Source organism: Ahaetulla prasina, chromosome 4 (assembly GCF_028640845.1).
Source record: "Ahaetulla prasina isolate Xishuangbanna chromosome 4, ASM2864084v1, whole genome shotgun sequence".
NCBI classification, from domain to species: Eukaryota; Metazoa; Chordata; class Lepidosauria; order Squamata; family Colubridae; genus Ahaetulla; species Ahaetulla prasina.
This window is the reverse complement of record NC_080542.1, coordinates 90,019,876-90,034,632: the sequence shown is the minus strand read 5'-3', so window position 1 is coordinate 90,034,632 and position 14,757 is coordinate 90,019,876. Positions and strand designations below refer to the sequence as shown.

The following is a 14,757-nucleotide window of genomic DNA, read 5'->3' as shown; positions in this document are numbered from 1 at the left end:
TCCCATAGGGAGGGCCTCCTCAGGGTGCTGTCAGCCAAACAATGTAGACTGCGGCCCCCAGGGGGAGGGCCTTCTCTGTGGGGGCTCCTGCCCTTTGGAACGAGTTGCCTCCGGGGCTGCGTCAACTCCCCGACCTCCAGTCTTTTAAACGCGAGCTCAAGACTTTTTTATTTCACCGTGCAGGGCTAGCCTGATGAAAAATTTTAAGTGGTGGTTTTATGGTGGTTTTGTATTAGTTTTAACATTATTAGGCCATTTTATAATCAGCTTTTTAAATATGTTTTTAACTTTTGTTCTGTGTATCTTTTTATCGGCTGTAAACCACCCCGAGTCCTTTGGGAGAAGGGTGGTATAAAAGTTGAAATAAATAAATAAATATTAGCTTGCTTCACTGTTCTTCAGAGGACAATCTGGCAGACATAATGATCAAGCCATTGAGTGGAGAACACCATGGGAAGAATATTAAGTTATTTGGTTTTATGTCTATTCCAGTTATGAAGAGAGGAGTGTCGGTGTAGATATATTCATGAACTGGAATATGCATGGCAACAAGGTCAGCCAATGGAGACTGTTTGGTAACTGAAACATAGAAGTTGCTGTGTGAGCCACGAGATAGCTAGGAGCCTGGGCATGTCTTAGCTCAACTGTTCTGTATATAGGAGAAGTCTTATCTCTGCTGTCCCCGGCTTGTGTTTGTATCTACTTATGATATGGTGTGTTCTACCATATCGGAAAAACCAGCATGGGTATTGTATATTTGCCTTATGAGTTGTTATATATATAAAGAAGTTTTGAATCCTGCTGAATTGTCTGATTGTGTGTGCTGCAACAAACTCTGACAGTTGTAACGTTAAAAGTGAAAAGTACACAAAGATCTGTAACTTACAGTGGACTTCTCCAATATCTGTGTTTTCTAGGTTTATCAGCTCTCAGAATTCCCAGCTAGCATGACTGCTGCTGAGAATTTTGAGAATTGGAATGAGCCCAGGTTAGACAAATTTAGTGTACGGTATAGTTCTGATTGACAGCCAGTTGTTTTTAGGGGTCAGTGAAAAATACGTAAGCCAAGTCTTCTGTTCCCAGGAATGGGCTACCAACAGTCCTCTTGGTGCAGATACAAATCCTTACCTCTACGTCTCTCACTTCCTCACTTACCCTAATATAAATAGACACCAATTACTGTCAGAGTTTTCTGAAATATACTTTCATTGGAAAGTTTAATTGATTCAACTAAACCAGCCTCGTCCAATCAAGCATTTCCAGGCATGTTAAGATTCCTAGCAGCATTGCCACATTCTGGTTTGCCAAAAATGGAATAACAACCTTAAGGTGATTTTAGGACTTTAATTATGTTATGTACAAGACCATTTTGAGAGGCAAAATATAGTTCTACCATATTTTATTTAATGATAGTAGCACAGCAATCCAATCTTGTTCCCCAAGCAGTAGGCTAGTAGCTTGATAGTTCTGTGACTACATTTGAAAATCAAATTTGGAGCTGCATTGAGGGAGTGTTTCTGCTTTCCCAAACAACCTAAAGCAGTGTTATTAATGTTCTATTATATTCTCTGAACTGCTTAACGTAATATGGCAGTTTCATCTCATGCTTTTTGTCCCGGAGGCTTTAGTTATGAATAAAGTTAAGCAAATAAGACAAGAAACCTTTCAAATACATTTGGCTGTAGAGACCCAGTCCTGATGAGTATACAGACATTCCCTCACCCAGCCTGCAATTTTCCAGGGGTTACCAGGTGTTGTAAAAGAGACCTTGTTAACTCTGGGCTGTAAATTGCTTCATATGGATGCCTAATAGATTCAGAGATGCTCACTTCAAAGAGCTTTTGAGCTCTCTTTTCAATATATGTAGTGATGGTGCTGATTCCAAGAAGTAAATTTTATGTTCTTTTTACATCTTACCCACCAGTAGCCATCTCTGCATTCTGTGTCTCTGACCCAATCTTCATTCCAGTGATGTAAGATGGAAGGTGACAATTTTGTGCATATAGATATCAGGTTGCTGCTTCACTTGCAAATGCGGACAAGGGAGAGAGGCGTATTTCAGCAAACTGAACTGGTCCATTGTATTGCTGGCCTCATTTTTATAGAATCATTTTTAAAGATGGGTTTAAAATCAGCAGTGATTTCCTCAACCTTTTTTTTTTCATGAAACACAAAGCTTTTATTTGTAATTCCCTGACATATGCAATGGTTAACATAAATTTCCAGAGAAACTTAAAATACGGATTTATTTTTTGTGCATAAATAGATTTGATGTGCATAATTTTATCCCATAATGTCAACTTTTTTTTAAAAAAAGGTATAAATACTGCTTTATATTATAAAATGTGCAGAAGCATACATTCCTTTGCAGATACCTCTTTCACAAGCCTTTATGGTAGTGGTGTATGTGTGTGTGTGTGTGTGTGTGTGTATAGGGTCTATGGGACAATTTTTGTTCAGAAGAATTTTAGTGGACTATATCCAATAAAGTTATGCATCCTAAAGTGAAGTTGCAAATTGATTCCAAGTTAATTTGCAATCAATTTCTTTTACAGCTCTACATTGGGAATTCAGTTTTTAAAAAACAACAAAAAAGGCTTTCCACAAAACCCTTTTGACACAAGCACATCTTAAAGGCCAACTAGAGCAGTATATTTCTGGAAAGCCAATTTTTTAGTCTAAGAATAGGACGATATTTAAAATAATGCATGACATCAAATTAGAGAAGCGCTTTAGCACAGTTCTTTGTGTCACAGCTAAATTGAAAGGGATATTAAAAATATTCCATATGCACCCTGGATCTGTCCAAGTAGTAAGAGTATCATTGACTCAGCAGCTCCCTTTGTTTTCCTGCAAGTTATCATTCAAGCCTTGTAACTCCCTGTTGGTTTAATTTTGCTCAGATTAATTTTATCTTCATTTAACTTTGGTAAGTATTGCAACATGTTGTTTTATTGTAATATTCTTTAATATTCCATTTTAGTTCTGTTTCTTTGCTATTACTGGTACTCTTTAGTTCTGTTGCTTTTTCTGTTACTTTATCTTCCTGTAAACTTTTACTGCTTTATTGTTTCATAATCTCAGATTTTCAGCTTATTGATCCTAATAATACATGTTTTCAAGCATCTTATCTCTCTTTGCTTCACAAGCGCTGGAATTAAATCCATTAGCACATGATTTAGGCTTAAAAATTTTAGCTTCAGCATATCTGGAAGATACCAGATTAAGGAATACCGCTGTATCTTGCTACATTACATTTGTCATAAGTTACTCTACCTGTAGTTCAGAATGCTTCCATATCACATTTGAAGGATCAGTTGAAAGGGTCATAATTTTATTTTACAGACATACTGTAACTCCACTCAAGTAGGAATGATTTTAAGCAGAGTAGTGTGATGTGAAATCTTGCAAATTTTGATGGGGTGGGGGGAGAAATTATAGGAAAGTATTTGTCATTTTTAAATGGGTATCAAGGACAAGCTTGGAAGTCTTGATTTTGTCTTTCCAAACAGCCCCCCAAATACTGAGAGGATCTAATTAATGGTCTATGTAATAAATAAATAATGGCCAGTAATTCTAAAAGGTAGAAAATACATTTATTGCTCAGGTTGCAAATGTGATCAGTCAACAAACAAGTCAGATCATTAGTTTTAAGTTCACTTCAGAGTATGTTGATATAAGTGGTTATGTGTTTTCTAACACAACCGTTTTATGAACAAGCTTAATAAGAAATTTATGTGTACATATCTGTTGTTAGAATTTTGAAAAAATCTATTTAGGAAAATTTATTCTGAGAAAGAAAAGGATAGGAAGAATTTAGGTCAGTTTGCCTTGAAAATCCATCACAGCTTATTAGTGGGCATACATTTGTCAGGCAGCAAGTAAATCTCTGATAGCCCATTGAAGGAAATGGGATCAGGATAACAAAATGATAATCCTTTCCCTGGGAAATTACATTTTTATGTTAAATAAGTAATGAACTATTTGTGGATCCTCAGATGTTTCTCTTGATGGAAAGGCCAATCTTGAGAAACTTCAAGATTGAAGTCTTGAAGTATGAAATCTTCATACATGGATTAAATTGAAGAGCAATGCCTTCAATGATATAATTCACCAATTGATGGCAGTATTGATGCACCAAAAGCTCTGACATATTCCTTAGAATTTATTATTTTACCTCAGTGGATGGAGAAAGTATAGCTGTTTGTGAATACTTAAAGTGAGTATCTATCAGTACAAGCAGTAATTGAATTTTGGCAGCCAAAGGAGTTCCTCCAACTAAAATTCATCACCAACTGCAAGTATTACTTGTTACCCGGCCAAAAAGACATAAAGATGAATTGGGAAGAGCCAATTCATGTGATCAAGAACAAAGAAGACAACCTCTAATAACAACCATTGAGTTTCACATGAAAAGATTGGTGAGTTGGTTAATGGCAATTAGTGGCTTAATCAGACAATTCTGTCAGCATGTTCAAGGTTCTTTGTAGTGAATGTACATAGTTCTGGTGACTGTTAAAAAACTGAGATTTAACATTTTAAAAGAAAAGAAGAAAAAGCAGATAGACGGACTTGAGACTGGAGTGAAAGAGTTTGAAAGAGACTGAAATGCAATAGCACGGCAGAAAACTAAAGCCAGAAACCTAATGTATGAAGAGAGAAGAGAGACAAAGAAGTATAAACCAAATTAATAAAATATATCGTGATATTTGTATATGTATAGGTAAAGATAAAGGTTCCCCTCGCACATACGTTGCCGATTCTAGGGGGCGGTGCTCATCTCTGTTTCAAAGCCAAAGAGCCAGCGCTGTCTGAAGATGTCTCCGTGGTCATGTGGCTGGCATGACTTAACGCCAAAGGCGCATGGAACGCTGTTACCTTCCCACCAAAGGTGGTCCCTATTTTTTCTACCTGTACTTTCATGTGCTTTCGAAATTGCTAGATTGGCAGAAGCTGGGACTAGTAACAGGAGCTCACCCTGTTACATGGCAATACTAGGGATTCGAACCGCCGAACTGCCGACCTTTCAATTGACGAGCTCTGCTGTCTTAGCCCCTGAGCCACGGCGTCCCTCTTGTATATGTATATGTATATGTGTATGTATATACTCTCTCTCTGTGTGTGTGTGTGTATAATTTTATATATATATATATATTTGTTTTCTGAGGTTTTCACGGGTGTTTGTATATAGGTCTTTGGTTGTTCGGGTTTTCTCCCGTGTAAAATTGGAAGTGTCTTGGCGAGCGTGAAGTTCATTCGTCATCTTCAGGCTTCAGCTCGGCTTCTGGGAGCACGGTTGAAGCCTGAAGATGACGAATGAGACTTTGTCAAACTCGCCAAGACACTTCCAATTTTACACGGGAGAAAACCCGAATATATATATATATATATATATATATATATATATAAATATATATATGTATGTAGGTCTTTGGTTATTCGGGTTTTCTCCCACGTAACCAAAGACCTACATACAAACACCCGCGAAAACCTCAGAAAACAAATATATATGTATATATATATATATATATATATATATATATATATATATATATATATATATAGATATATATATATTACATATTTATTACATAATTATTACATAATTACATATATGTAATTAATTAAACTTGCTAAACTTATAAGTAATTACAAGTTTACTAGTTTGAAAGACTGAGGGAATGGAATGATGTAAAGTATAAAGGATTATTGAATGAACAAATAAGATATTAAGTGAATTATAAATAGTATATAAGATATTTAAAGTAGTACAAACAGTAGTATATATATATTGTAATATTTAAAGAACAAATAGAAGTAGAAGAAAAGTAATCAAATAAATTGCATTGTTGAATATATTGGAAACAAAAAGTTAAAAACATTGTATAATAGATGAATTGTTATTGAACAAGTAAGAACTATAGAAATACGGGTATGTTAATAATTAATAATTATATGATAGTGTGGCAAAAGTTTGACTTGGTATTATGAATGGTATTATATGAATACCATATTCTGTTATGAATAAACAGAACACCTGCTACAATCAGGACCAAAACTAATTAAAAAATTAGAAGCATTTGGAGAAGTTGCAGGATTTAAGATTAATAAAAATAAATCAAAATTAATAACTAAAAATCTTACGAAGAAACAGGAAAGAAAATTGGAAATTAATACACAAATTCAGATAACTAAGGAGATAAAATATTTAGGAATTTGGCTAAGAGGCTCCTCTATAAAAGAAGATAATTACGACAAATTAGTAAAACAGATTACAAAAGATTTGGAAAAATTTACAGATTTACAAATATCACTATTGGGTAGGATAGCCACCATTAAAATGAATATATTACCAAAACTGCTATTCTTTTTTCAGGTTATACCAATAAAATTAGAAAACAAATTCTTCGAAACGTTAAACAAAATAACAGCCAAAGTCATATGGCAGGGAAAACGTCCAAGAATAAGACTTAAATTTCTACAGGATACAAAGGATAGAAGAGGAGCAGTACACCCAGAATGGGAACTATATTATCAAGCAGCAGGAATAACCTGGTTAAAAGCATGGATAAAACAAAGGGATAAAAGAATATTAACAGTAGAAAGAGACGATTTACAGGCGGGGTGGCATGCATTTGTTGGGATGGAAAATATAAAAAGACATATATTAAGAAATGCATTATTACAAATTTGGTTGAAAATTAAAAAACAGCACTACACAAAAATCCCAATTTGGCTTTCACCAACAGAAGCACTAAAACATCCAAATTTAACAGAACTAAATAAGATAATAAGATATAGAGACCTAATAGACTGACAAGGGAAACTAAAAACAAGACAAGAACTGGAGTTAGATTTAAATAGAGATATAGACTGGTGAACATATACTCAAATACAATTAAAATACAAAGAAGACACAAAAAATTATGAAATGCAAATAGAACAACATGAATTAGATAAAATTATACTTGGGACAGAAGAGAAGTTAATTAGCAAGATTTATAAATTTTTGTTGTGCTACAAAATGGAAGAGGAAATAGTGAAAGATACAATGATTAAATGGATACAGAATTTTAATTATACAATAGATTTGGAGAGATGGGAAGCAATGTGGCAAGTAAATTCAAAATTAACATTATCTGCAGCATACAAGGAAAACCAGTTGAAGGTGTTTTACAGATGGCACCTTCAAGACTTGCAAAGATGTTCCCAAATAATAATTCAACATGTTGGAAATGCAAAAAAACTCAGGGAACATATTACCATCTATGGTAGATGTGTCAGGCAGCAAAAAAATTCTGGGAAAATATGAAAAAATGGCTAGAAAAAATAACAGAACAACCAGTTGAAAGCAAACCAGAAACATTTTTATTAGAAATCTTTACAAGAACATACATCAAAGAAATAAAATATCTGATTTTACACATTATAACAGCTGCACAAACAACACATGCACAGAATTGGAAACAGGAAAAGATACCAACAGATGAAGAAGTGATAGAGAAAGTTTTAGAGTGTGCTGAAATGGACAAGTTAACAAAAGAAATTAAAGAGAAAGAAGAGACAGACTATTATACAATCTGGAATAAATGGTATGAATTGCTTGAGTCTAGAAATAAAGGGGAGAAATTAGAATATACAGAATGTATTAGGAATGTATAATATGTAAATAATAAACATATAAGAATCTAGAAAAGTAAAGCTATTAATATTAGATAATTTAATGTAAATAAAGAAAAGGGGATAAGAAATAAAATAAAATAACAAATGTGATAAGGGGGAAAGGTATAAAACTGAGACAAGACCACTAAGAAACGCTGTTTAGAAGTAGGAAATATTTATATGTTATATGTTGTGTACCTGTCAGATTGTGTAAAAAAAAAGAAGAAAATAAACAAAGAAAAAACCAAAATAATGTTAAAAATGTTACAGACACAAAGAAAAAAGAACTAACGAGGAAAATAGGTATACAGATGGTCAAGAAAATATTTAGGAATTCAACTAACAGCAAGGTGTGTAATGATTAAAGAAGATAATTATTATAAACTGGTGCAACGAATTAAAATGGACTTGGAGAAGTAGAAAACCTACAATTATCCTTGATGGGAAGAGTAGCCACTATAAAAATGAATATCTTGCCATATTATTCAAACAATACCAATAAAACTGGAAAAATATTTTGAAGAATTAAATAAAACAATATTAAAATATATTTGGCAAGGGGAAAAGGCAAAGATAAGTTTGAAAATGTTGCAAGATTCTAAAAATAGAGGTGGTTTTGGGCTACCAGATTGGTAATTCTATTATCAGGCTTCAATACTTACTTGGGTGAAAGAATGGATTGGCTTGAGGAACAAAAAAAACGATTGACCTTGGAGGGACATAATCTTGAATTAAGTTGGCACGCTTTTTTATGGTATGGAAAAAACAAAATATATAGCTATTACCAAAGACACTATGTTAGGAATGCTTTATTATTAGTATGGGAGAAAATTAAAGAACGTTATTTGAAAATACCAATCTGGCTCTCCACAATGGAGGCACTGATTTATCCAAATGTTATTGATATAGAGAAAGTTTCCAGATACAAAGATATTTTAAATGAAAAGGGGGAACTTAAAACTAAGCAGGATGAGTGATCAAGGGATTGAAATAACATGGTGATCATACTTACAGATACAATCTAGATACAAAAAGGATGTTAAAATGTATGATTTAAATAAAGAATTAACAGAATTAGATATTAATAGGGACAGATGAAAAATTAAAAAAGAAAATATATAGCTATTTGTTAAGTATTAAGATAGAAGATGAATAAATAAAAAAGACAATGGACTAAAAATTTTGGCTATTCGATTGAGTTAGATAAATGGCAGAAATTATGGGATAGAAATTAAAAATTAACAATGTCTACTGCATACAAAGAAAATCTTTATAAAATGTTTTATAGATGGCATTTTCCACCCTCAAGGTTAGCCAAGATGTTTAATGATAAATCTGCAAAATGTTGGAAATGTCACCAGATACCTGGTTCATCCTATCATATGTGATGGACATGTCAAAAAGCGAAATATTGGAAAAATATATATACATGGCTGGAAAAAATAATAATACAACATATAGATTTGAAACCAAAGACATTTTTGTTAGACATTTTACCAGACAAGTATAACAAAGATAATGTATATCTGATTTTGCATATGGAAAATGGAAAAGTGAAGAGATCCCAATAGATAAGGATGTGATTAGGAAAATATTAGAATGTGCAGAAATGGATACGCTAACACTTACAATTAAGGAAAAGAAAGAAACTGAGTATTTTTGACTTGGGATTTATTTTATCAATGGCTAGCTGACAAAAACAGGAGCCAGAAACAGGGAAATATGTGGAAGGATCAATGATATAAGGAAGATATGTTAACTTGGTTAAACAAATATCATTATTATTGCTATCAAAATTAATATAATTGATATTAATACAATGGATATTGTTGTAAACACTTTGATTATTATTTCCTAAAATGATTTGTACCCAGACAACCCAGTGTTCAATTGAAATCGGAATTTTTGTAAGTTATAAAATAAAATAAAAACTTATTACAAAAAAAATAAAAATAAAGAGTCCCTTGAGATCTCTTGGAGATCTCTTCCTCCTTTTCATCTTCCTCAGCCTAGGTTCCCATGTTGATTGTGACTGCACTCTTTTTCTGAAAGGTTGCAATCTAAAGTATTAATCTTTGACAGGAGTAGTATGCTTGTATATATCGGTGTGTGTGATTTGTAGCACAAATAGCCCTATATCTTAACAATGTAATTCTTGGAGAAATAAAACAGTGATGTTGTCATTGGCTGATTTTCCAATGGTTTCAGATAGCATAGCTTTTATAAAGAGTCAGGAGATCAAAATGGATAAGTTCCTTTTTTAATTTCTGTTTTGATAATGTTCCATTTTTCTCTTAGCCTTTAGTTTTGGTCTGATCTGTGTATATGCATGCATGCCTCTTCTTTTAATTGCACCAAAGGATAACAACTTTCTGTCCAATTCCCAGCATATCTTTTGGCTTTGCAAAAATGTTCCCTGGTAAATTGTTTCCATTTCCTTGCCCTCTGCAACTATTCAGGAATACTACAGCGATTATCCAATTGCCCTCAAGGAGAAGAGCAATAGACCAGCCTGACAGATGGAGCTCACGCACAGAACCCCTCCAGAAGTGGGCAAGAGGATCCATTTGGAGTTGTAGATGAAGCACAAGCTCCTGTTTTTACTCCTCTAATGCTAATGATTGGGGTGGATGAGTAGGGAAAACATGGAGAAAATTGTTGAGGATCTTCCTGAGCCTCTTCAGGGGATTCTCTCTCTCTCTGGGGATAACAAAAGTGGGAAAGGTAATCAATACCAAATGCTCAGGTGTGCATTTGTATATGGTTGTAATTTTAATCTGCATGTATTTTTATTTCTGCAGCTGCTGGAAATGACTAAGTTTTCTTGGTGAGGGTTAATAAGAGTTACCGTATTTTTCAGACTATAAGATGCACCGGTATATAAGATGCACCAAGATTTTGAAAAGGTAAGTAAGAAAAAAATGGTTTTTGCCCTCCCTGGCCCCCAGGAGCACTCTGCAGGCTTCCCAAACCCTCCGTGTTCTCTGTTTTTTGTAAACAATTTGGAAGGCCTGCAGAGTGCTCCTGGGGGCTGGGGGAGGACAAAAACACCCCCGTTTTTGAAAAAAAGGACCCATTTTTGCAAAAAATGGGGTGTGCAGAGGGTTTGGGAGGCCTGCAAAGTGCTCCTAGGGGATGGCAAAAGACCCTGTTTGGGAATGGGATGAGCAGGGCAGGGCTTTAGGAGGCCAAAAATGGCTGTATTCAGTGTATAAGATGCACCAACATTTCCACCCTCTTTTAGAAGGGAAAGAAGTGTGTCTTATACAGTTCTGGTCTCTGGGCTGTTTTTAATACTGTATTTCAATGTTTTGTTGATGTTGATGTTGATGTTGATGAGAACATGCATATGTTCTCATTATAGAGTTTTTGATTGAGCCATTTGTACTTCTCCTGCAAGTTGAAGGACGAATAGTTCAGAAGTCTGGGTTGGGATTTTTGGTTTTCTGTGGTCAAATTTTATCCAATAAGTAGAGATTATTGTTGGTTCACAACTACAGTACTCCAAAGATATTGACTATTCTTGTCATCCCCAGCTGATATAATTTCATGGAAAATAATAGGAGTTGTATTCTTAATTCATCTGGAAGGTGTCCAATGGCTTTTAAGTATTTTCATTGATGTGACATCCAATTCTGTGAGGCATTGGGACAAATTTAATGGATAAGAAACAGACCTAAATGTTGCAATATCTTGATCTGATCTCAGAATTCCATAGAGTTCATGGGTGTCACTGGGTGATGTGCCTTGTGATTCTTGATGAGTGTACCTTGTCTTTTTCTGTACACTGAGAGCATATGCACCAAGACAAGTTCCTTGTGTGTCCAATCACACTTGGCCAATAAAGAATTCTATTCTATTCTATTCTATTCTATTCTATTCTATTCTATTCTATTCTATTCTATTCTGTGCCTTGACTAAAATGATGAAGTGAAGCACACAGGCATCTTGGAGATGGTTAATGCTTATTGTTAGAAATGAGTTCATGCAATTTTAAATGTATACAATTTACTTTTTTAGATTTCTCTGTATATTTATTTTATTTATTTATTTATTTATTTTGTCACAACAATATATATAAGCATCGTACAAAAAGGTTATATAGTAAATAAATATATATATGAGTAAATATTAGGAGGTATAAGCATATATATATATATATATATAGGAAGAAGAAAAGAAAAAGAGGCCAAACCCAATGATGATAATTAGAAATAATGCTACAGAGTCCAGTACAAATGGACTTGTAATTTCTGACTCACAACTGGAACCAAAATTTCCATTGCTAAGCCAAGCAATTGTTAAGTGAGTCGCACCTAATTTTACAACCTTTTTGTCACATTTATTAAATAAATCTCTCCAATTATTAAGTGGATCTTGTGGTTTTTAAGCAGTTTCCCCTATTGGCTTTGTTCTTCAGAAGCCAGTTGGGAAGGTTGCAAATGGCAAACAAATAACTCAGGGACTCGGCAACTGTTGTAATAGATGCTGGTTGCAAACTGCCCAATTTTAGAGCATGTAGACCATGGGAATACTGCCACAGTCATAAGTGCAAGAACATTTTTTTCCATTTTTTTCAGTGCCATTGTAACAGTCAGTAAATGAATGGTTATATATTGAGGGCTATCTTGTAATGTAATTTGTGATAATAAATCAGCTTCAAACCATACTGTCAGCATTCTGACTGACGAACCCAACCAAGGCAAGCACAGTCGAAATGATTCAATTTCTGAATGCAAAACTTTATTACATCATTTCGGCACTGGTGAGAGCAAAACCACAAACCCACATAAGAATTCTCCATCTCTCTATTAGTGCAGGTCACATTGTCCAATTGAGTGTCATTGTATTTTTATAAGAAAAAGTTTTTGGTTTTGGCAAACAACTGCTGAAATGTCCTTGGCTGTCATGGATCATCATCATCTTCTTCTTTTTTTTTTTAATTGAAAAAGTTTTACAACAACAATTAAATCCCCTCCCTCCAAACCCCCCCTCCCCCCTGACTTCTCGGAGCAAACACAAGTTCAATAAACAAACAGTCATACATTGAATTTTTAAAATCTAACACAATTATAATCCTTCTCTTTCACATAACCTGACTTCTTCCATTAAAATCAAAAACAACATCCTTCATTCAAAGGCAATCTGAAATTTCTTAATCTGATATCTATTTTGAATATAATCAATCCAATTCTTCCATTTGTTTAGATATTTTTCTTGAGTACTGTCTTTCAAGAAGGCTGAGATTTTAGCCATCTCAGCCAAATTGGAAACTTTCAATATCCATTCTTCTATTGTGGGTAATTCTTTTTTCTTCCAATATTGTCCAATCAACAGTCTTGCTGCTGTTATTAAGTTCAAAATCAACTTAGTCTCAATCACTGTACAGTCCGTTGTTATTCCCAAAAGAAAAAATTGCGTTAGGAACTTTATCTTCTTCTTCAAAACATTTTGCATAATCCACCAGATTCTTATCCAGAAAGACTTAATTTTCTTACAAGTCCACCATACATGAAAATATGTAGCATCATCACAGTTACATCTCCAATATTTCGCTTGCATATCTGGATACATACATGATAATTTCTTAGTGCCATCTGTAAAACATCTTACAAAAATTTTCCCTTAAATTCTGCGCTTGCGTAAATTTAACATTTCTAACCCAAATTTTCTCCCATGTGTCCAACATTATTGGTTCCTGAATATTCTGTGCCCATTTTATCATACACTCCTTTATTAAATCTCTTTCAGAGTCTGTTTCTATCAAGACATTATACAATCTCTTTATATGCCCCTGGGTTTGATTTCTAATTTGTTTAACCAAATTTTCTTCATTTTGAATAATACCAATTTTCTGATCTTCTTTCCATCTAGCCTTTAACTGTCCATATTGAAACCAAGTATAATTCCTCCCTTCTTCTTTTAATGTATACAAAGATTTTAGCTGTAAATTTCCCCTCTCATTATATAAAAGATCTTTATAAGTAATCAATTCTTGTTCCTGTTCTATATTTATATTCTCTACTGCATGCCGAGGACTTGCCCATATAGGCATTTTATAGTTTAACTTATAATAATATTTTTTCCAGATACGCAAAAGAGAAATTCTCAACACATGATTCTTAAAGGCTCTATCCACTTTTTTATCATACAATAAATATGCATGCCAACCATATAATAAATCATAACCTTCTATATTCAAAATCCTTTCCTCCGTCAAATTAAACCAATCGCTTATTACAGAAAGAACAACTGCTTCATAATACAATTTTAAATTAGGCATTTTTAATCCTCCTCTTTCCCGTGTATCTTGCATTATTTTCATTTTAACACTCACTTTTTTCCCTTCCCATATAAATTTATTAATTCCAATCTGCCATTCTTCCAAATTTTTATCTTTCTTAATTATTCGTATCATCTGAAACAAGAACAAGAATTTAGGCAAAACATTCATTTTTATAGCTGCTATTCTCCCCAACAAAGATAATTGTAATTTTTTCCAAGTATTCATTTCCTTCTGAATTTTTTGCCATAACACATCGTAATTATTCTTATACAATTTTACATTTGATGAAGTAAGAAAAACTCCTAAATATTTAACCTTTTTTACAATTTCAAATCCTGTTATTTCCTCTAGTTTTCTTTCTGGTTCTTAATCATATTTTTGGTTAACCCTTTTGTTTTATTTTGATTCACTTTAAACCCTGAGACCCTTCCATATTGATTAATTACTTCCAACAAATATACACTCAAATTTATAGGCTGAGTCGACATAACAACCAAATCATCTGTAAATGCTCTGACTTTGTATTCATGTCTTCTAATTCTAATACCCTCTATCTCCCTTAACTCTCTTATCTTATCCAATAAAGGTTCCAAATACAAAATAAACAATAAAGGTGATAAAGGACCCCTGCCTTGTTCCTTTCGCAATTTTAAAACTATCTGTCAAACTACCATTAATTTTTATCTGAGCTGTTTGCTCTCCATAAATTGCCCTAAGTATTCTTATAAAACCATTTCCAAATTGCATTTTGTCTGTTAATTTAAATAAAAATTCCCAGTGCAAACGATCAAAAGCTTTCTCTGCATCCA

The 14,757-nt window shown here is 33.6% G+C and overlaps 1 protein-coding gene across 11 annotated transcripts in view; it reads left to right on the top strand.

Annotated features, from left to right (window-relative positions):
• Positions 1-14,757, top strand: part of POMGNT2 (protein O-linked mannose N-acetylglucosaminyltransferase 2 (beta 1,4-)) — a 49,620-nt gene that overhangs the window by 24,731 nt on the left and 10,132 nt on the right. For 3 of the 11 annotated variants that reach the window (XM_058180086.1, XM_058180081.1, XM_058180084.1), the window contains one exon: positions 10,464-10,568. The exons of 3 other annotated variants lie outside the window; for them this stretch is intronic. The gene's annotated coding sequence lies outside the window, so the exon portion shown is untranslated. Of the gene's footprint in view, positions 1-2,950; positions 4,892-10,121; positions 10,387-10,463; positions 10,569-14,757 lie in introns of those variants that run through there. 5 more of the 11 variants (XM_058180087.1, XM_058180089.1, XM_058180083.1 and 2 more) reach the window with 4 other exon arrangements.